Here is a 21,903-nt window from a genome sequence, read left to right on the forward strand (position 1 = left end):
CTCTCTGTCAAAGAAAACGTATTTTTCCGTGAACGGACAAAGAAGTACTAGCAGTCAAGCATCTAGAACAGCGTTTGTGAATTGAGAGCTACACTGGGAAATAGAAAAACAAGTGCTCCGCACATGACTCCATGGATAATATAACGGAGGTTACCTTCGCACCGCTGTTACTGGATAATAAATGGCAAATTTAGAGTTTCCAACAATACAGAACAAGAAATATGTTTTGGGTTTTTTCAGCGTATTGGTGTCACGATAAATTGTTTTAATTATATGATAGTTTATAAATAAAACATTATCATTATATATTGCCATGGCCATACTTCGCAAGATTTCGAACCTTTATGTTGTAATTTCATTTAACAATGTATACATTTATTCAAGCCTTTTTGGGCAAGGTACGTAAATGTAACTTCTGTAGAACAAACGGTGATATCGATAGCACCTCCTTTTAACAGACACTTTGCTTTTCTGCCGACCAGAGAAGTTCCGGCGTGCAGTATTGTCTTGACGTACGTATGTTGCATGTGTAACTCTGTACGGTACTCACGTTATTGCAAGCGTGAGGGACAGATGCGTTAGCCATCTGGGGCTGGATAATGACGTGACGCTGTGTTTCTTCAATACACAGAAATATCGGATACGTTGTTGACGTGTGTCAGTTAATAACAACGAAAACTTGGACGATTCACCGCGTCAACGCTCACGGGCCACACTTCCTTATACCAGTAGTCCTCTAAGGTAGGTGAAAGTGTGCATAATTGCATTGCAATATACGAGAAATAAGTCTTAATACATTCCATCCTAACTTTTGTAATGAAATGTGCTTTGCACAACTGTTGTCCTTTTGAATTGGTACCCTTCGTTTCACAGAGTTATGATTTCATAGTTGTAAAGAAACGCCGAAATAAATACAGCGTTGAAGGAGTACTGATAGTCCCCCTTAGGAGAAATGCAGGTGAACGTCGTTTTACATTTTATATACACCGGCAGTACTGTAGTTACGCTTTCAAAGCAACAGATCTTAATAAAAAAGAGATATAGTACGTTCTATGCTCTGGCCAAGTATGTTGTCTTAGAATACATGAAATCATTGTGGACAAATTTTGTACCAACCAGTGAACAATTTATCAGACGTCATGTTTCCCCAACAGCGAACATCTGTATACAATTAAAAACCAGTGAAATATCCTAGTGCATCTTGTCGAATTACATACTATCTGTGGTACAACTAAAATACCTTTTCGTTCAGTGATGTTGCTTGTGGAACAGTGTACAGTCATTAACTCCCGCAATTTCCCAGTAATCACCCAGTTCCCATAGAAACCCTTTATCAGCGTTTACTAATCAAAACTTAACAGTGCTTGTAGCTTTCAATGTAATATCTTTGGCGGACAAGACGCGCCAAGTTCGTGTACACAAATTTTTCCTATAGATGAATTGTTTTTAAAATTATGTTGCTGAAGAACATTACGATGGCGGATGGAAGTTCATAAAAATCACGAATCTGTAATGATGTGAATGGCAAACAAATTTGTGGTTATGGAAAAAGAGTTCCTTCATGACGCACATTTTTCTCGCAATGGAGATAACAGGAACAATCGAGCGGTAAGTTTTGGCATGATATAATTGTACTCTAATAGGTGTTGTTGCACATACGGGGTGATACTGAACTTGTAAGGATCACCACATGATATGTGTACTTACACATTCCTCTGTCTGAGACAGTTATTACGAAATAAAGTAAAAAAAGCTAACGAAGACATTGAAAATGGGGTTAATGATTTAACTTCCCTGATTATTTACATGAAGGGAATACCGTCTCGTCATTGACCTCTAATCTGATAACTTACACTAAATACAAACATAAAAAGGAAATACAAATTTGGTTTTATTTCACTGAGAATTAGTGAAAGTAAACCAAACATGAACATACAAATGACTGTAAGTATTTTTAACGTATTCGTTGAAGTCTACAGATGCTGGTGCAAACAGACGTTTCTAATTGTTGTTTGTTATTGTTGCAGGTAGATGACAGTATCCTCTCTAGTTACTACTCGAAAAGATGACAGAAACACAAGCCATAATTGTTGAGTGATATTACTTTACACCGGGATAAATGTGACGAAAGAACTGGCTAGAGCGCAGAATTATGTGAGGGAGAAGCTACATTACATCGTCAGCCTTTCTGTATCATCAAACTTCCATACTTCTGTTACCCTTTTTAAAATGCCTTGACAAAGCGTGACATCATATAATTAAATGTAAGAAAGATCAGTTAGCAGAAACAGTCCTGCTCATACTCCCCGATGCACCCTTCTCCCCACTCCCTGCTCTTCCTCTCATCAGGCAATGTCCTGAAGGAGACCTAAACCTGTAGTCCTGTAAAATGTCGATCCAAAACTCTCTGGGAAGGTGGAAGGAATCCAGTACACCCAGGAGTAATGACCAAACTTAGTTAGACTGTTCATTCCAGAGGCTCATAGTGATGAGATGCTCAAAGATGTGGTATGTGACAGAAAAACGAAAATTCATGCAAAAGAACTGATCTATTAATGTTCCTTCTGCAAATACTGGACCTCAAGGATGTGCAAAATGCCAGATTGCATACATTTATTTTCGTTTGGGCATTAATTGAAAAGCTTACGAAAAACATTTAAATGTATACATACAAAAGTGCACAAGATAATTCTTTGGCTGTTGTAATCAAGCATCATCAATACAAAAACAGTTTACAAACCTTTCTCACACAGATTGCATTACACAACTGAAACGCTATCTAATTCAGGCATTACACACGTTTGATCCTGCTATGAAATTCTTCAATGAAGTAAAAGGATTTAGCTGCTAATAACTCGTTAGGGTGCCCTTAAACTAATCGTTATTAGGATGCTTACCATTCTTCTAGGTGTTGTGGCGCGTTATTGTATAAAACATAAACTATATAACCGTCGTGCCAGCCATATTACAACGGTAAGACTTGTCTCTGTTAATAGTTAAACTTATATTTGCTGGCAAGTTACTGAAAACGGTTGGTATTTAGGCCTTTATGAAGATTAGTCTAGCGCCTAGTACTGATTCTAAGAATTAATGCTCCAAAAATTTCTGTTCAAATCTCTTTTTGGAAGTTTGCTCAGTTTACTATGTACCAATATGTTTGTATCATCTGCTAACGAAACATTTGTATATGATAAAGTTACTCTAGGAAAGTCTTTAATTTACATGAGAAAAAAATTAGGTCCTGAATTGGAACCTCGTGGGACACCACATACAATTAATTCCCATTTGGCTGAAGGTTGTTAGCTTAATACAGGACTCTTCCCTATTGACATACTTTGTTTACCATTAGATATTACTTGAACCATTTTGCAGAATTTACTGAGACCTCGTAATATTATAAATTACCAAATGGGATGTTGTGATTTACCCGGTACATTGCATTTAATAGGTAATGGAATATACCAGTACCATGTAATTTGTCTATTCTCACTGCATGTGTAATATCATTCGCAATATAAATACTATTTAGAAATCCAAACTGCTACTTGATATCACTAGAAGGGATGTCTGAAATATTCTGGAGACTGGAATTCGTTTCTCATATGTATCTCATAACTTGATTGGACCTTCACAGAGGTTCTACATCTACATCCATTTTCTACAAACCACAGTGAAGTGTACGGCAGAGGGCACTTTCCATTGTCTCACATATTGAGGTTTCTTCCTGTACCATTCACATATGGAGTGCTCACATATTGAGGTTTCTTCCTGTACCATTCACATATGTAGTGCAGAAAGATTGACTGTTTTAATGCCTATGCGCAATCTTCTATTTGCGATGCATACGGGAGCGATACATAGGAAGCTGTAGTATATTCCTAGATTCCTCACTTAATACTGGTTCTTGAAACTTCGTTAATTGGCTTTTGTGAGACAGTTAACGTTTACCCTCAAGTACCTCTCATTTCAGCTTTTTGAGAATTTCCATGGCACTCTGTTACGACAAAAAACAAAACTTCAACCATTTCTGCTGCCATTTTTTTGTATACATCCAGTATCCTATGTTAGTCCTACTTGATACGGCTTGCATACAGTTGAGCAATATTTTAGGGTGGGCCACACGGATGATTTGTAAGAAGTCTGCTGTGCAAACTGCATTTTCCCGGTATCCTACCTAAGAAATGAAGTCTGTCGTCTGTTTTTCTTACAGTTAGTCCTATGTGATCATTCTATTTCATATGCCCACAAACTGTTACACCCAGATATTTATACGAGTTGACTGATTCCAACTATAGTATATTAATTTATACAAAGTGCATAAATGTACATTTTTCAACATTTAAAGCAAGTAGCCAATCTTTACACCACTTTGAAGTCTTATTAAGATCTGTGTGGATGTTTGTGTGGCTGTTTTTTAAGGTAGTATTTCGTTATAGACAACTGCATCATCTGCAAAAGTCTGACGTTGCTGTTAATATTGTATCCCACATCATGACTACACAACATGAGTAGTAAGGATCATAACACACTTCGCTGGAGCACACATGAAGTTACTTTTACATGTGTTGATGACATTCCATCCAAGATATCATCCTAAGTCCTCCCTACACATTAATCCGTAACTAATCACAAATTCCATCCATACTTTAGGCAATAAACGTTTCTGTGTTGGTTAGTAGAAAGCTTCTCGGAAGTCAAGAAATACTGCATCCACATGTCTGCCTCAATCCATGGCCATCAGGATGTCATGTGAAAAGAGCACAAATAGAGTTCCTCATGGTCGTTGTTCTCAGAATCCATGTTAGCTGGCCCTAAGAAGATCATTCTCTTAAAGACACCAGTACGAAGTTTGAATCCAGAACACTTCCAAGATTCTACACATATTGACGAAGTGGTATCGGATAATAGTTTTTCGGGTCACTTCTGCTGCCCTACTGCTGTGACCCATGCTTTCTTCCATCCACTGGGCACAGTTTTTGTCTGAGCTATCTACAGTGTATTATGTTCGAGGGAAGCGTTAACTTAAGCTACAAATTTCCTATAGTAGCTGATAGAAATTCCACGGAGGCTTGTTCAGCTTTAGCGATTTCAGATGTTTCTCAACGCCACTGACACTAGTATTGCATCATGTTTGCAGTGGTGCAAGAAAGAAGCTGGGACAGTACTCCTGGTTCATCCTTTTGAAACCAATATTTGAAAACGAAGTTTATAATTTCTGCCTTTACTGTACTACACTAAATTTCGATCTTTTTTACGTGGTAGGAGGGGGAAGTTGCAATCGGTTTTACAGTAACATTCTGCCGTGGTTGTCACTGAAGATTCACGGACTGCCCCTTTGAATGCCAAACGTGGTTTGTTTAGCATCTCCATATCCATAATCTGTTTTGTTTTATACATGTTGTGCAGCAGCCACTGCTTGTGTAGAAGCTTCTTTACACTGGCTCTATACCATGGAGGGTCCGTCCTTCTATGAACTGTTGTGTTAAGTACATTTCTATTCTATCTGTATTAATAATTAGAAACTGAATTACGTTTTACTCAAGCAGTCTCATCATAGAAGCAGTCGCTCAAGGAGTCAAATCATACAAAACGTTCTTTCAAGCGAGGATTTATCTTTCATATTATGACGGAACACCTTAATTTCAGTGATTGCTGCAGTGTGAGAACTTGGTTTAACACTGGGGTGAAGTAAGTAACCTGCACTGTTTGACTGCTCAGATCAGTCTCTTGATGACCTCTTTGAAATGAGGCGAAACAGATCAAACTAAAACTTCCATTAGAAAGATCTCGATAATATGGATGAGCATTATGATTTGTTTGATCCTAGTCATCTCTGTGGGAGTGTATTAACTTTATCGTATCAGGTTGCCCTGAGTGGAATGGTTAGGACGTCCACACAACCTCGTGGGGACAAATAAGTTACTATTTCAATAAATGAGCAATGACACTGATGCAAAATAGTATTAAATTAAGAGGCTTGCAACAGTCTATGAACCACGCTACATCTTCTCTTTTTGCTCAATAAGTGGTCTCGAGAAGACAGGTTCTCTGACCAAACCTGGAATTAGTTATTCATGTAAGCTATTATGTTTATTAACTCTGCTACACAAGGAATACTGTAATCGCGTTAATTCACGCTCTTCAGACTGCCTAATCGCCAACTAAAATGCCAGCATCGAGAATCGAAGAGTAACTAACAGAGAATAAAGAGCACTGACAACGATAATTCCATGACGATATCTAGCGGGCTGGGATTCATAGTTTCTAGGAAGCGTTGGTACCTCAGAAGCAAGCTTCGTGAGTTCAAGTCCATCCTTGGGCATGTCTGTGGATTCAAAATGTGCAAATACTGTATATGAACGTGTCCTTAGAGACAGGATTGATGTTGATACACTGAGAATATATATATGATAAACTTTGGGTATACTATAAATACACAAATCTAAGGGCTGTCAGTTCGACTAAATATCTAGGAATTACAATTACGAGCAACTTACATTGGAAGGACCACATAGATGATATTGTGGGGAAGGCGAAACAAAGACTGCAGAACACTTACAAGGGAACCTCCCCAACGCACCCCCCTCAGATTTAGTTATAAGTTGGCACAGTGGATAGGGCTTGAAAAACTGAACACAGATCAATCGAGAAAACAGGAAGAACTTGTGTGGAACTATGTAAAAATAAGCAAAATATACAAACTGAGTAGTCCATGCGCAAGATAGGCAACATCAAGGATGCCGTGAGGTTAGCAGTGCCGTGGTCTCGTGGTTAGCGAGAGCAGCTGTGGAGCGAGAGGTCCTTGGTTGAAGTCTTCCCTGGAGTGAAAAATTTATTTTCGCATAATTATGATCTGTCCGTTCGTTCATTGATGTCTCTGTTCACTGTAATAAGTTTAGTGTCTATGTTTTGCGACCGCACCGCAAAACCGTGCGATTAGTAGACGAAAGGACGTGCCTCTCCAATGGGAACCGAAAACATTTGATCGCAAGGTCATAGGTCAACCGATTCCTCCACAGGAAAACACGTCTGATATATTCTATACGACACTGGTGACGGCATGTGCGTCACATGACAGGAATATTTTGTCGACCCATCTAACTTGTACACTTGGCGAATGGGTAAAAAGATTCTTCTACCTTGCCCTATTTAGGTTTTCTTGTGGATGTGATAATCACTCCCAAAAAAGTGATGAAAACAAAAGAGTTTGTGACATAAACTGAAAATAAAAAAAAATTTCACTCGAGGGAACACTTGAACCAAGTATTTCTCGCTCCGCAGCTGCTCACGCAACCACGGGACTACGGCGCTGCTGAGTTGACACTGCCCTTGATGTTGCCTATCTTGCTCATGGACTACTCAGTTTGTATATTTTGCTTATTTTTTCATAGTTCCACACAACTTCTTCCTGTTTTCTCGATTGATCTGTGTTCTGTTTTTCAAGGCCTATCCACTGTGCCAACTTATAACTAAATCTGAGGGGGGTGCGATGGGGAGGTTCCCTTGTTAGAAGATGCGACGAACCCACTAAAGAGACAGCCTATATTACACTTGTCCATCCTCTGCTGGAATATTGCTGCGCGGTATGGGATCCTTACGAGGTAGGATTGACGGAGGACATCGAAAAAGTGCAAAGACGGGCAGCTCGTTTCGTGTTATCGCGCAACAGGGGTGAGAGTGTCACTGATATGAATCGCTAGCTGGGGTGGCAGTCACTGAAACAAATTCGGTTTTGTTTGCAGCGAGATCTACACTCCTGGAAATTGAAATAAGAACACCGTGAATTCATTGTCCCAGGAAGGGGAAACTTTATTGACACATTCCTGGGGTCAGATACATCACATGATCACACTGACAGAACCACAGGCACATAGACACAGGCAACAGAGCATGCACAATGTCGGCACTAGTACAGTGTATATCCACCTTTCGCAGCAATGCAGGCTGCTATTCTCCCATGGAGACGATCGTAGAGATGCTGGATGTAGTCCTGTGGAACGGCTTGCCATGCCATTTCCACCTGGCGCCTCAGTTGGACCAGCGTTCGTGCTGGACGTGGAGACCGCGTGAGACGACGCTTCATCCAGTCCCAAACATGCTCAATGGGGGACAGATCCGGAGATCTTGCTGGCCAGGGTAGTTGACTTACACCTTCTAGAGCACGTTGGGCGGCACGGGATACATGCGGACGTGCATTGTCCTGTTGGAACAGCAAGTTCCCTTGCCGGTCTAGGAATGGTAGAACGATGGGTTCGATGACGGTTTGGATGTACCGTGCACTATTCAGTGTCCCCTCGACGATCACCAGTGGTGTACGGCCAGTGTAGGAGATCGCTCCCCACACCATGATGCCGGGTGTTGGCCCTGTGTGCCTCGGTCGTATGCAGTCCTGATTGTGGCGCTCACCTTCACGGCGCCAAACACGCATACGACCATCATTGGCACCAAGGCAGAAGCGACTCTCATCGCTGAAGACGACACGTCTCCATTCGTCCCTCCATTCACGCCTGTCGCGACACCACTGGAGGCGGGCTGCACGATGTTGGAGCGTGAGCGGAAGACGGCCTAACGGTGTGCGGGACCGTAGCCCAGCTTCATGGAGACGGTTGCGAATGGTCCTCGCCGATACCCCAGGAGCAACAGTGTCCCTAATTTGCTGGGAAGTGGCGGTGCGGTCCCCTACGGCACTGCGTAGGATCCTACGGTCTTGGCGTGCATCCGTGCGTCGCTGCGGTCCGGTCCCAGGTCGACGGGCACGTGCACCTTCCGCCGACCACTGGCGACAACATCGATGTACTGTGGAGACCTCACGTACGTCCACCCGGCCTCCCGCATGCCCACTATACGCCCTCGCTCAAAGTCCGTCAACTGCACATACGGTTCACGTCCACGCTGTCGCGGCATGCTACCAGTGTTAAAGACTGCGATGGAGCTCCGTATGCCACGGCAAACTGGCTGACACTGACGGCGGCGGTGCACAAATGCTGCGCAGCTAGCGCCATTCGACGGCCAACACCGCGGTTCCTGGTGTGTCCGCTGTGCCGTGCGTGTGATCATTGCTTGTACAGCACTCTCGCAGTGTCCGGAGCAAGTATGGTGGGTCTGACACACCGGTGTCAATGTGTTCTTTTTTCCATTTCCAGGAGTGTATTTAGGAAATTTCAATCACCAACTTTCTCGTCCGAATGCGTAAATATTTTGTTGACACCCACCTGCCGGCCGGAGTGGTCTTGCGGTTCTAGGCGCTACAGTCTGGAACCGGGCGACTGCTACGGTCGGAGGTTCGAATCCTGCCTCGGGCATGGATGTGTGTCATGTCCTTAGGTTAGTTAGGTTTAATTAGTTCTAAGTTCTAGGCGACTGATGACCTTAGAAGTTAAGTCGCATAGTTCTCAGAGCCATTTGAACCATTTTTGACACCCACCTACATAGGGAGAAATGATCATCATAATAAAATAAGAGAAATCAGAGCTCGAACGGAAAGACTGAGGTGTTCCTTTTTCCCACGCGCCATTCGAGAGTGGAATGGTAGAGAAGTAGTATGAAAATGGTTCGATGAACCCTCTGCCAGGCACTTAAGTGTGAATTGCAGAGTAACCATGTAGATGTAACGATCTTGATCACTGATATTAGTACATTATTATAAAACACGCTGGCTGAATGGGTGCACAGCCGAAAGCCACTTTTTAAAAAATACATAGAGGCTGCTACTCGCTGTTCGTTTAAGCTAAAAGGTGTACAACTTTGCTTCCGCTGTTTGCCGATAGGTGACGACAACGGTAAGTAGCGGTCGAAAGAAACAGATGGCACACGTCAGGCAGTTCGCTTGGATCTCGGTCAACATAACCTCTTTCAAACATTAGTCGATTTGTGTCTGCATCATAAAGTCGTTCTTGATTGAAAATGTCATTTTACGAGCCTAATTCTCGTCATTTGCGGGAGGTGTTACTGTTTTGCTTGAATATGAACAAAACAGCGGCTGAGTGTCATCGAATGCTCTCAAGTACGTATGGTAAGGACGTTATTAGTGAAAGAACGTGTCGTGAGTGGTTTCAGCGCGCCAAGAACGGTGATTTTAATGTCGTAGACCGGCATAGTGGTGGAAGAGAGAATGTTTTCGAAGATGCAGAATTGGAGACATTGCTGAGTGAAGACTCGCGTCACACTCAAGATGAATTGGCACGATTAGTGGGAGTGACACAGCAAGCCATTTCAAAACGTCTCAAGGCTGTGGGCATGATTAAGAAAGAAAGAATTTGTGTCCCGTGTGAGCTGAAACCAAGAGACGTTGAACGGTGTTTGTGTGTTTGTGAACAGTTGATTAAAAGGCTAAAACGGAAGGGATTTCTGCATCGCATTGTGACCGGGGACGAAAAATGGGTTCATTGCAATAACCCTAAACGCAAAAAATCATGGGGATATCCCGGCCATGCTGCCATGTCGACGGCCAAACCGAATATTCACGGCTCCAAGATCATACTCTGCATTTGGTGGGACCAGCTCGGCGTCGTGTACTATGAGGTGTTAAAACCAAGTGAAACAATCAAAGGTGCTCGTTATCGAACGCAATTAATGCGTTTGAGCAGAGCATTAAAAGACAAACGGCTGGAATACAGCGCGAGGCCCGATAAAGTGATTTTGCAGCACGACAACGCTTTACCGCACGTTGCAGAAGAGGTCAAAACGTACTTGGAAACGTTAAAATGGGAAGTCCTACCCCACCCGCCGTATTCTCCAGACATTGCTCCCTCTGATTATCACCTGTTTAGATCAATGGCGCATGGTCTGGCTGACCAACACTTCCGATCTCATGAAGAAGTCACAAATTGGATCGATTCCTGGATCGCTTCAAAAGATGACCAATTTTTCCGACGTGGGATCCGTACACTGCCCTAGTGGCCAGCGATGGAAAATACTTTGAATGATAGATGTGTATCCAATTTGTTTCATTAAAGCCTCAAATGTCGAGGAAAAAACGGCGGAAGCAAAGTTATACTCCTTGTAGTTGCTCCATTGTTGGCGACTAGCAGCTGGCAGCGTAAGGTGTGCGTTATGTAATTAATGCTGCTTTTGAAAACGATAGCCGTAATCATAGGGGACACTGTGACTGCTTCTTTAAGTGACAAAATGTGTTATCCAGCATAACAATGAAGTACATATCCATATGTGTTCTTTAGGACTACTAATCAATAAAAGTGCTCAATTTATTATGAATTTCGAAGTTCACTATGAGTTTTGGGGTGCTAAACATCAGTGAATGAGGAGCAGAAAATCTGTGCTGAAAAGTTTGAAGAATCTGAAGGAGATTAGCAACGTTAACTTCAGGTAATAAAGACATACCATGTGGAAAGTGACATTTCCCAAAAGACTGGGGTTCACAACCAACTTTAGACCATGCACATAAATCCATTCCACATTTGCTGCCGCTACAGTATCAGTGTGTTTCACGACTTCCGTAAAATGCTTCTTCAAACACAGGCAAACCTACTGTATCAGTACTATACGTCTCACCCACTGGTCCATTTGTCTCTGTGTTACCCAGACTACCATCGGTTACTGTATTAGTAGTGTTTGAAACTGTAGAAACAGTACGCACTACATCATTGCATCAAAGTCTCCTCCAAATTCTGAATCTTCTGCTCTTCTTTAACCTCTTCCCAGCAGTTCATTGATAGTTCATATGTGAAGGAGATAGACGTACTACTTAACGAATCCATGCATATCACTAGTAGATCAGTACAATCTACTCCCATATACTGGTTACCTATCTTGAGTCACATTCCACTTCCTGATATCGTACAGAAGAGTGTGCTACTATGTGAATATCAGAAGATTGTTGATAACCCCAACCCTCCAATATTGAATTGTGTATTCCCTATGGAGCAGAAAAGATGAAGACCAAGGCATCCTACTCTTATCAAAGCCAGGACTTTTGCTGAAAATTAATTCAGTGTCATCGATGAACAGAAACGCTACTGACAACAAAATTCTTGCACAATAACTGAAACTGCACTGCACCCTGGAGAATTCCCCTGGATTTGACTAGCCTCAGGAAATGTGGACTTCCCCCTTTGTGTTTGGGGGTTAGAATAGGCCCATAGTATTCTTGCCTGTCATAAGAGGTGACTGAAAGGAGTCTGCTACTTTTCGGCTTTAAGTCTTATGACCCCCTTTTAAGGTTTGACCTCCGCCTTTCGAAATTCTATATTTGTGCAGTCCATTTGAGGAAGGACGCCTTACATGGTGCATCATATATCCATCATGCGCTGAGACCTTCTGCACCTATTATTATCATGGCTCTGCAACCCTGCCTGTAATCCAGCTATTTGGGCGAGGACTCCATTCGAGGTGCATCATTTACATCCATTGCCCACTGTCCTCTTCTGCACCCATGATAATGATGGCACTTTTTGCACCCAATATCCAGCACGGTAGCCTGCCCATCACGGAGGGCTCGCCATGTACCCTCTTCTTTGTAGCCCCCCGACAACAGGAATCATACAGCTGATGCCTGAGATGCGAAGTTCCCAGTGTATGCCAAGGAATAGATCCAGTCTTCCTGGAGCATCAGGACTTCCAGAAATGGCCATCATCCCAGGAGGCCTTTGCTGTGGCTGGTTGGCGCCCGTGGAGATAGCCCCTGATTGGAGTGGTGGTCATACAGTCATACGACCCCAGCAGTCTCCAAGAGTGGAAAAGGCCAGTTTAATGTTGACAGATATGACCCCAAATCGTTCCCCTCCCTGGCTACCCCATGGAAGGAATGCAGGGCTAAGAATCAAGGTGAGACATACTCTCCGCAATATTCAGTTGGTGCCAGGTATGATGAGGAATCCTTTTCAATGACAAAGCCTCTGTTTTTCGTAAAACACATAGAGGACAAGTTCGAGAAAGTGGCAGGCATGTCCAAAGTGAGAAATGTGTCAGTCCTGATAAAAACAGCCTCCCCCCCAAAGCCACGGGCATTGTTCACCTGTGACATGCTGTGTGATGTCTCCCCATAAGAGCTTGAACATGGTCTAAATCATTATATTCCATAGAGATCTCCTCCTGCAGTCTGATGATGAGTTGCACACTAACCTACATCAATGAGACGTCCACTTTGTCAGGCGTGTGTAGTACAGGGGGCCTAAGGACAACAGGGTTTCTACTGGTGCCTTCATCTTGGCCTTTGAGGGTGATACATTGCCTGAACTCTATGTTCCTGCCGCTATGTGGTGGTTCAAATGATGGAAATTTGGGCACATGTGCTCTCGATGTTATGTCATCCCCACGTGTTGGTAATGTGGACGTCCTTGTGCCCCTCTTCCCATTTGTGTGCACTGTAAAGGTCACCATTCCCGCTGTTCGCCAGACTGTACCATTGATCTGAAAGAGAGGAATATAAGACCCTGGACTGGCTGACCTACACAGAGGCTAAAATAGAAGTACGACTGTCTTAACCCTGTACACATGATGTCATGCTACAGCTACAATGCCATCACCTTTTATGAAAATAGCATCATCATCAGCCATAACTCTTAAAGTGTGCCTTTAGGCCGCCAGACTATGCCTGCCTCCTTGATGGTTGGGGGCACTCCTCCACCCGTTGCACCCCTAACATCTACTTCAGGAGCAACACCCTCCCCCCCCCCCCCCTAGCAATTGCAGACATTGGTCCCCACCCTCGGCTGGAGAAGCAACAGTCTCCTCCAGCTCCTCTTGCAAGGAAGGGGCCCCTCGGGACACTGCCTTCCTATGCTTCTGCTGCTGTGTAGCTAAATGCCAGCCAATGGCTGAAGGAGCCACAAGTTGCTGGTTGTAGAGCTTCACGATCTTCATCAGTTCCTGAGACAAGCAGCCCTCCCAGCCAAAGAAGCCAAAAGAGAAGTGAGAGGGCAGAAAGAAGAAGCCTATCAAGAAGAAAGATATCGTGGTGGCTCCCACACCAACTCTTCCAGCAGGCTCCAATTCTGAGGATGAGGTAGAGATCCTAGTGTCCCCTGAGGACCTAGATCTCCCCAGAGACTCAGAACCAATGGACACAGAGGCCACAAACCCTCAACAGGTGGCAGAATGTGCCCCTGAGGCGTAAACTGCCTCCTTATCCACTTCATGCCTTCCCAGGCTACAGAAAACAGCATGCTCCAGTGGAATTGCGGCAGTCCCCCCCCCCCTCCCCCCACCTGGTTGATTTATGACAACTCTGAAGTGGTGCACCTGCTTTTTACATTACCTTTCAGTTTCTGGCAATGCAGACACCATCTCTTCGTGGCTACTGGGAGTATTACAGAAATTGTACTGACTGTAACAGCATGTCAGGTGGAGTGTGTATATATGTCCTTACCTCTGTATATGGCGAACCTGTGCCCCCTCAAACACCTTTAGAAACTGTGGTTGTCAGTGTGAGGACAATGCAGGAAATTAACATCTGCAATATCTACCTTCCTCCAGACGGTGAAGTATGTCACCATATACTGGCTGCACTAATTTCCTAACTCCCCACACCTTTTCTACTTCTGGGTGATTTTAACGCCCATAACCCTTTTGTGGGGTGGAACCAAAATTACTGGCTGTGGTAGATATGTCAAGAATGTACTAACTCAACTCGACCTTTGCCTGCCAAATACAGGTGCACCCACTCATTTCAGAGTGGCACATGGCACATACTCAGCCATTTATCCCTCAGTTTGCAGTCCTGGCCTTCTATGGTCTATTCAATGGAGATTCATGACAACTTGTGTGGTAGTGACCACTTTCTGCTCTTCCTGTCCCTCCCCTGGCGTCACTCACCTGGACACTTGCCCAGATGGGCTCTTAGCAAGGATGACAGGTATGCTTTCATCTCTGCTACCATTGTTGGATCTCCATCGCATGGCAACATCAGTGTGGTGATCCAGGATGTAACTACAACCATTGTTTCTGCAGCTGCATCGGTAGTCCCTTGTTCCTCAGATTGTCCTTGGCAGAAGACAGTGCCTTGGTGGTCATCAGAAATCGTTAAGGCCATTAGGGATCATAGGTGGGCCCTACAACATCACAGGCAGCACCTATCCCTGAAGCACCTTGTTGCCTTCAAACAGGTCCATCAGCTAATCAAAAGGCGAAAGCAGGAGTACTGGGAATGGTGCATCTCCACCAATGGAACACAAAGCTCTTCTTCCCAGGCTTGGACTAAGTTCAGACACCGTAACGGATATCAGACGCCTGAACATATACATGGCATTTCCACACATGGAACTGTATATACCAACCCAGATGCAACCGCAAAGCATTTTTCTGAGCATTACGCTCGAACCTCTGTGTCTGAGAATTACACCATGCCTTTTGTCTCCTAAAACAGCGGGTGGAATGACAACACCTATCTTTTACCTCATGCCACCCTGAGCCGTATGATGCTCCATTCAATGACAGGGAATTTCTCAGTGCCCCTGCAGATTGTCCTGACACATCCCCTGGGCCAGACTGCATTCATCACCAAATGATTAAACATCTGCCAGTGGATTACTAGCGCCACCTCCTTGCTGTCTTCAACCACATCTGGAACGATGGCATATTTCCATCACAGTGGCGAGAAAGTATCATCGTTCCACAGCTAAAACCTGATAAGGACCCGCTGGATATGGATAGCTATCGTCCTATTAGCTTCACCAACATTCTGTGGAAGCTGCTCAGACATATGGTAAGCCAGCAGTTGTGTTGGTTCCTTGAGTAACGGGGCCTTCTAGCTCCGTCCCAGGGTGGTTTTCGCCAAGGTCGCTCCATCACTGACAACTTGCAATACCTGGAGTCTGCCATCTGAACGATCTTTTCCCGTCGTCATCACCTTCCTGCCTTCTTTTGTGACGTGATGAAAGCCTGTGACACCACTTGGCAGCACCACATCCTCACTACATTGTACAAGTAGGATCTCAGGGGCCCATTCCCGATTTTTATGCAGAACATTTTGTCGCTCTGCACCGTGAGTTCGAGTCGGTGCTTCACACAGTTCCCCCCATATCCAAGATAATGGGGTCCTGCAGGGCTCCATACTGCGCATCCCAATCTTTTTAGTGGCTATTAATGGTCTCACAGGAGCTGTGGGGCCCTCAGTATCACCCTTATTATATGCTGACGACTTTTGTATTTCCGTTTGCTCAACCACTGTTGGTGTGCCTGAATGTCGACTGCAGGTAGCCATATGAAAGGCGCAGTCATGAGCCCTAACCAATGGCTGTCAGTGTTCAGCCAGCAGGACTTTCCTCATGCACTTCTGTTGTCATTATGGTGTCCATCCACATCCAGAACTTCACCTCGATGACCAACTATCTAATGTAGTGGAGACTTATCGCTTTTTAGGACTGGTTTTTGATACCCATTTATCTTGGCTTCCCCATCTTCGTCAGTTTAAACGAAAGTGCTGACGGCATTTTAACACTCTTCAGTGCCTGAGTCACCAACTGGGATGCAGGTCACCCTACTCTGTTGCAGCTGTACAAAGCCCTTCTACAGTCCCATATTGACTATGGGCGCCTGGGATATGGTTCAGCACCGCTCTCAGCATTGTGGATGGTGGACCCTGTAACCACGATGCAGTTCGACTTGCGACAGGAGCTTTCCAAATGAGCCCAGTGAACAGCCTACTCGTGGAAGCTGGGGTTCCACCATTATGGATCAGGTGACAACACCTACTAGCAAATTACACTGCGCATATTCCTAGCTCGCCTCAACATCCAAATTACCGTCTCCTTTTCCTTAGTATGGCAATCCATCTCCTGCAATGGCAGCCCAGGTCGAGGATTATAATTGCAGTTCATGTCTGGTCCCTTCTCACTGAACTCGATTCTTTTCCTCTCCCACCTTTCTTCTGGGTCCACTCATGTACACTTCCATGATCCATGCCGAAGCCACAGCTTCGTTTGGACCTATTGCAAGACCCAAAAGACTCAGTTCCTCCTGAGGCCCTCCACCGCCAACTTTTCTCTATTCCAGGGCTCTGAAATAATCTACACTGATGGCTCGATGGTAGAGGGAAACGTAAAGCGTCTATTAATTGTCCTGAACAGATGCAGTTATTTATCAGACAGCCAGTTTCAAACCCTTATAGGTCCATTTTCAAGCCTGGCCCACTGAGGCTGCACTGACTGCCTGATCTTAATAAGAACATTGAGTTGCAACCCATGCTCTATAACTGTTAGCAGGATGAATGCTACCATCCACACACGCCTGTTACCAAGTCAAAATCAACGAAATGTTGGTAGATGGTTACCATGGCCTCGCTTATGCTCATGCTGGACAATTTGAACAGAACTCCATGCCAGATGGCTGCAGTGTTTTCACTGCAGAGTTGGTAGCCATCTCTCGCACTCTTGAGCAAAATCCGCTCCTGCACAGGTGAGTCCTTCCTCATCTGTAGTGACTCCTTAAGCAGCCTACAAGCTCTTGACCAATGCTTCCCTCGCCATCCTTTAGTAATGACTATCCAGGAGTCTGTTTATGCCCTCAAAAACCGTGGACGTTCAGTGGCCTTCATCTGGGCCCATAGGAAATATCGGAATCCCAGGAAAAGAACTTGCTGACAGGCTGGCCAAAGGGACTACTGGTAGACCGATTCTGGAAATTGGCACACTGGAAACTGATCGATCAGCCTTATGCCATAAAGTTTCTGGGATCTGGGATACCGAATGGCACACTCTTCAGTACGCCAAATAAATTTTGTGCTATAAAGGAGACAATGAATGTGTGGAGGTTATCCATGCGAGCCATCTGCAGGGACTCAGTTGTCCTTTGACGGCTCCGCATCGGCCATACTTGGCTGACTCACGGTCATCTCCCCTGTCGTAAGAACCCACCCCAGTGTCAATGTGGTTCTTGATTGACTGTAGCCCACATCATTTTGGACTGTTTCAATCTAGCCGCCTTGAGTCAGACTTTTATTAACCTTCCTACTGTGTTAGGTGACAATACCTCAATGGATGATCTAGTTTTAAGTTTTATTTGAGAGGGGGGTGTTTATCACTCAGTCCAAGGATGGGCGCCTGGCCTTATCTCCCAGGTCCTCACCCTACCTGCAATTTTTTATCTCTCCTCGCTCTTTGTGGTGTTGTTTATTCAACTTGATGTTCGTCTTTTCACTATATGTGTTTCTCTTGCCTTGCGTCTCTAGGCTGAGAATTTTAGTGTGTTGCATAGTGACTGGCTCATCCATTTTTTTGTTTTTGCGATCATCCAGCCCAGGCCATCTGCTGTATTGTTTTAACACCTTCTACCTCTTTTTCCCTTTTAGTTCATGTTTTCACTTTTGACGTGCTTCTTTCGTTTCTCCTTTTGTGGTTACACAGTGCGTTTTACGCATTTTGTTCCTTTCCCAGGTTTTAGGTGATAGGATTCTTTGGGGGTGTGGTTTTCATCCGAGACCTGTATGACCACGGAAAAAGAGATCGATAACCAAGCAGTTTAGTCCCTTTACTCTCCAACCAACCAACCAAATGTGGGGCAAATCTTCATCACCATCTTGTGACCGTTATGTTGAACGACAGACAGTTGCTCATATTGTATAAAAATAGCCTGCACGTGCATACAAGGGTCCTTTCGAAGCTTTCCTGACAGTGACGAGTGGTGTAATAAACGACATAAAAGACTTTGATACTGTCCTATAGATGTCGTCATTTGTATTATATGAGGGCATGCTGAAAAGTAAGAAAAGTAATCCCTCTAATTTTTTATGAGAAAACTCTTAAAGCTTTTTAAATAAAAAACGTTACTAACATTCTACATCTTTATTCTTCATGTCTACGTATTTATTTCTCGACGTGCTCACCCTGGCAATGAGCACATTTCCCCAATGAGAGACGAGTTTGTTGATACTGCCACTGTAGAATGTTTGACGTTGTCGACGGAGCCAAAACCTCACCTCTGCTTACACCGCCTCGTCATTATCGAAGTGACGTCCTCAGAGGTGTTCTGTAAGTTTCGGAAACAGATGAAAATCGGATGGGGTCAAATCGAGACTGTATGGAGGATGATCGACGACAGTGAATTGTTGCAGATGTCACAGTGCTCGTGTGTAGTGTGGCATTGTCTCGCTAAAGGAGACGGTACTCCATGTGTGGATAAACTTTTCGAATTCGAAACTTGATTACAGCACGCTGTTTCTCAGGCACTAACATGGTTATGCTACACGCCGCCATGTTACACGCTACAGTTTGGAGCCCTCTTGTGGCAGGGGGCTGCAAATATGTAGGCATGAGAAATAAAGATGTAGGATGTTAATAACGGTAATTTTATTTAAAAAGCTTTAAGAGTTTTTACATACAAAATTCGGAGGCGTTGCTTCTCAGCACGCCCTCATATTATACTGGGGAGCTGCATTGATATGTAGTAGTTTAGTAATATTTGTACATGTATAGCTATTCTTGTGATTCAGAAACTCTTAATATGTCACACGATAAATAAAATCAATTAAAGCTCAGTGGCTAACATTTTCGAAGTACACTAATGGCCGTTAAAATTGCTACACCACAAAGATGACGTGCTACAGACGCGAAATTTAACCGACAGGAAGAAGATGCTGTGATACGCAAATGATTAGCTTTTCAGAGCATTCACACAAGTTTGGCACCTGTGGCACACCTACAACGTGCTGACATGAGGAAAGTTTCCAACCGATTTCTCATACACAAACAGCAGTTGACCGGCGTTGCGTGGTGAAACATTGTTGTGACGGCTCGTGTAAGGAGGAGAAACGCGTACCATCACGTTTCCGACTTTGATAAAGGTCGGATTGTAGCCTACAGCGATTGCGGTTTATCGTATCGCGACATTGCTGCTCGCGTTGGTCGAGATCCAAAGACTTAGCAGAATATGGAATCGGTGGGTTCAGGAGGGTAATACGGACCGCCGTGCTGTATCCCAACGGCCCAGTATCACTAGCAGTCGAGATGACAGGCATCTTATCCGCATGGCTGTAACGGATCGTGCAGCCACGTCTCGATCCCTGAGTCAACAGATGGGGACGTTTGCAAGACAACAACCATCTGCACGAACAGTTCGGCGATATTTGCATCAGCATGGACTATCAGCTCGGAGACCATGGCTGCCGTTACCCTTGACACTGCATCACTGACAGGACCGCCTGCGATGGTGTACTCAACGACAAACCTGGGTGCACGAATGGAAAAACGTCATTTTTTCCGGATGAATCCAGGTTCTGTTTACAGCATAATGATGGTCGCATCCGTGTTTGGCGACATCGCGGTGAACGCACATTGGAAGCGTGTATTCGTCATCGCCATACTGGCGTATCACCCGGAGTGATGCTATGGGGTGCCATTGGTTACACGTCTCGGTCACCTCTTGTTCGCATTGACGGAACTTTGAACAGTGGACGTTACATTTCAGATGTGTAACGACCCGTGGCTCTACTCTTCATTCGATCCCTGCGAAACCCTACATTTCAGCAGGATAATGCACTACCGCATGTTGCAGGTCCGGTGCGGGCCTTTCTGGATACAGAAAATGTTCGACTGCTGCCTTGGCCAGCACATTCTCCAGATCTCTCACCAATTGAAAATGTCTGGTCAATGGTGGCCGAGCAACTGGCTCGTCACAATACGCCAGTCACTACTCTTGATGAACTGTGGTATCGTGTTGGAGCTGCATGGGGAGCTGTACCTGTACACGCCATCCAAGCTCTGTTTGACTCAATGCCCAGGCGTATCAAGGCCTTTATTACGGCCAGAGGTGGTCGTTCTGGGTACTGATTTCTCAGGATGTATGCACTCACATGTCAGTTGTATTATAATATACTTGTCCAATGAATACCCGTTTATCATCTGCATTTCTTCTTGATGTAGCAATTTTAATGGCCAGTAGTGTAATTTGCGAAACAATATTATAATGGATGCTCCAATGAAAACTAAACATCCGCCACAACAGGGCCATGGAATTGTTCCATTCAGAAGTGACAACCACACGTGTTAAGATATTTATCCCACTGGAAGACGAGATGATCATCTCCCGTTTCGTAGGACGTGATCGGCCGCTGATGGATCCACAGCCGCACCCACTCTTGCACTTCCTAGTCTGACTGAAACCGACGTCCACGCATGTGTGAAAGATCCAACCTGTACGGAGGGTGTTGCCGTGCTTCGCAACCAAATCGCTGAAGCGTAGGCTTCGTCCGATTGGTATTGTGGTGGTGTATGTTATCGTGAAATAGGATGATTCCGTCCGACAGCATTCCGACAGCCTGATGTCAAACGGCAAAGTCAGCAGTTTAAACATCACCCATTTCCCCCTCCAAAGAAGTCCAGAGCTCCCAGAATGAGATTTTCACTCTGCAGCGGAGTGTGCGCTGATATGAAACTGCCTGGCAGATTAAAACTGTGTGCCGGACCGAGACTCGAACTCGGGACCTTTGCCTTTCGCGGGCAAGTGCTCTACCACTGAGCTACCCAAGCACGACTCACGCTCCGTCGTTACAGCTTTACTTCTGCCAGTACCTCGTCTCCTACCTGGTAGAGCACTTGCCCGCGAAAGGCAAAGGTGCCGAGTTCGAGTCCCGGTCCGGCACACAGTTTTAATCTGCTAGGAAGTTTCAAATCCAGAGCTGTTCACGCAAGTTATGGTAAGCTTCTGATGACCTTCTTGGACTGCAGGGATCCTCTGCTCGTCGAGTTCCTCGAGCGTTGAACTAAAATCAATGCGCTGTGCTGTGAAGTCACTTTGCAGAAACTGCGACACACCATTAAGTCAAAACGCTCAGGAATGCTGTTGCACGTGTTGCGCGATAACACCTGCCGTCACACTGCCTATCAGATGAAGACTCCGATTCAGCAATTTGGTTGGGAAACATTGCAGCGTCCTCTGTGCAGCCCAGACCTTTCACCGTTTGATTTTCACATCTTTGGCGACATGAAGAAAGACATGCCATTGCAAAACAGA

General features: G+C 44.6%; 1 protein-coding gene across 2 annotated transcripts in view; it reads left to right on the forward strand.

Moving 5' to 3' along the window:
• Positions 1–495: 495 nt before the first annotated feature.
• Positions 496–21,903, forward strand: part of LOC126248185 (transcription factor CP2) — a 916,521-nt gene continuing 895,113 nt past the window's right edge. For both annotated transcript variants that reach the window (XM_049948961.1, XM_049948963.1), the window contains exon 1: positions 496–741. The gene's annotated coding sequence lies outside the window, so the exon portion shown is untranslated. The remainder of the gene's footprint in view (positions 742–21,903) is intronic.

Source organism: Schistocerca nitens, chromosome 3, assembly GCF_023898315.1.
Source record: "Schistocerca nitens isolate TAMUIC-IGC-003100 chromosome 3, iqSchNite1.1, whole genome shotgun sequence".
Taxonomy (NCBI): Eukaryota; Metazoa; Arthropoda; class Insecta; order Orthoptera; family Acrididae; genus Schistocerca; species Schistocerca nitens.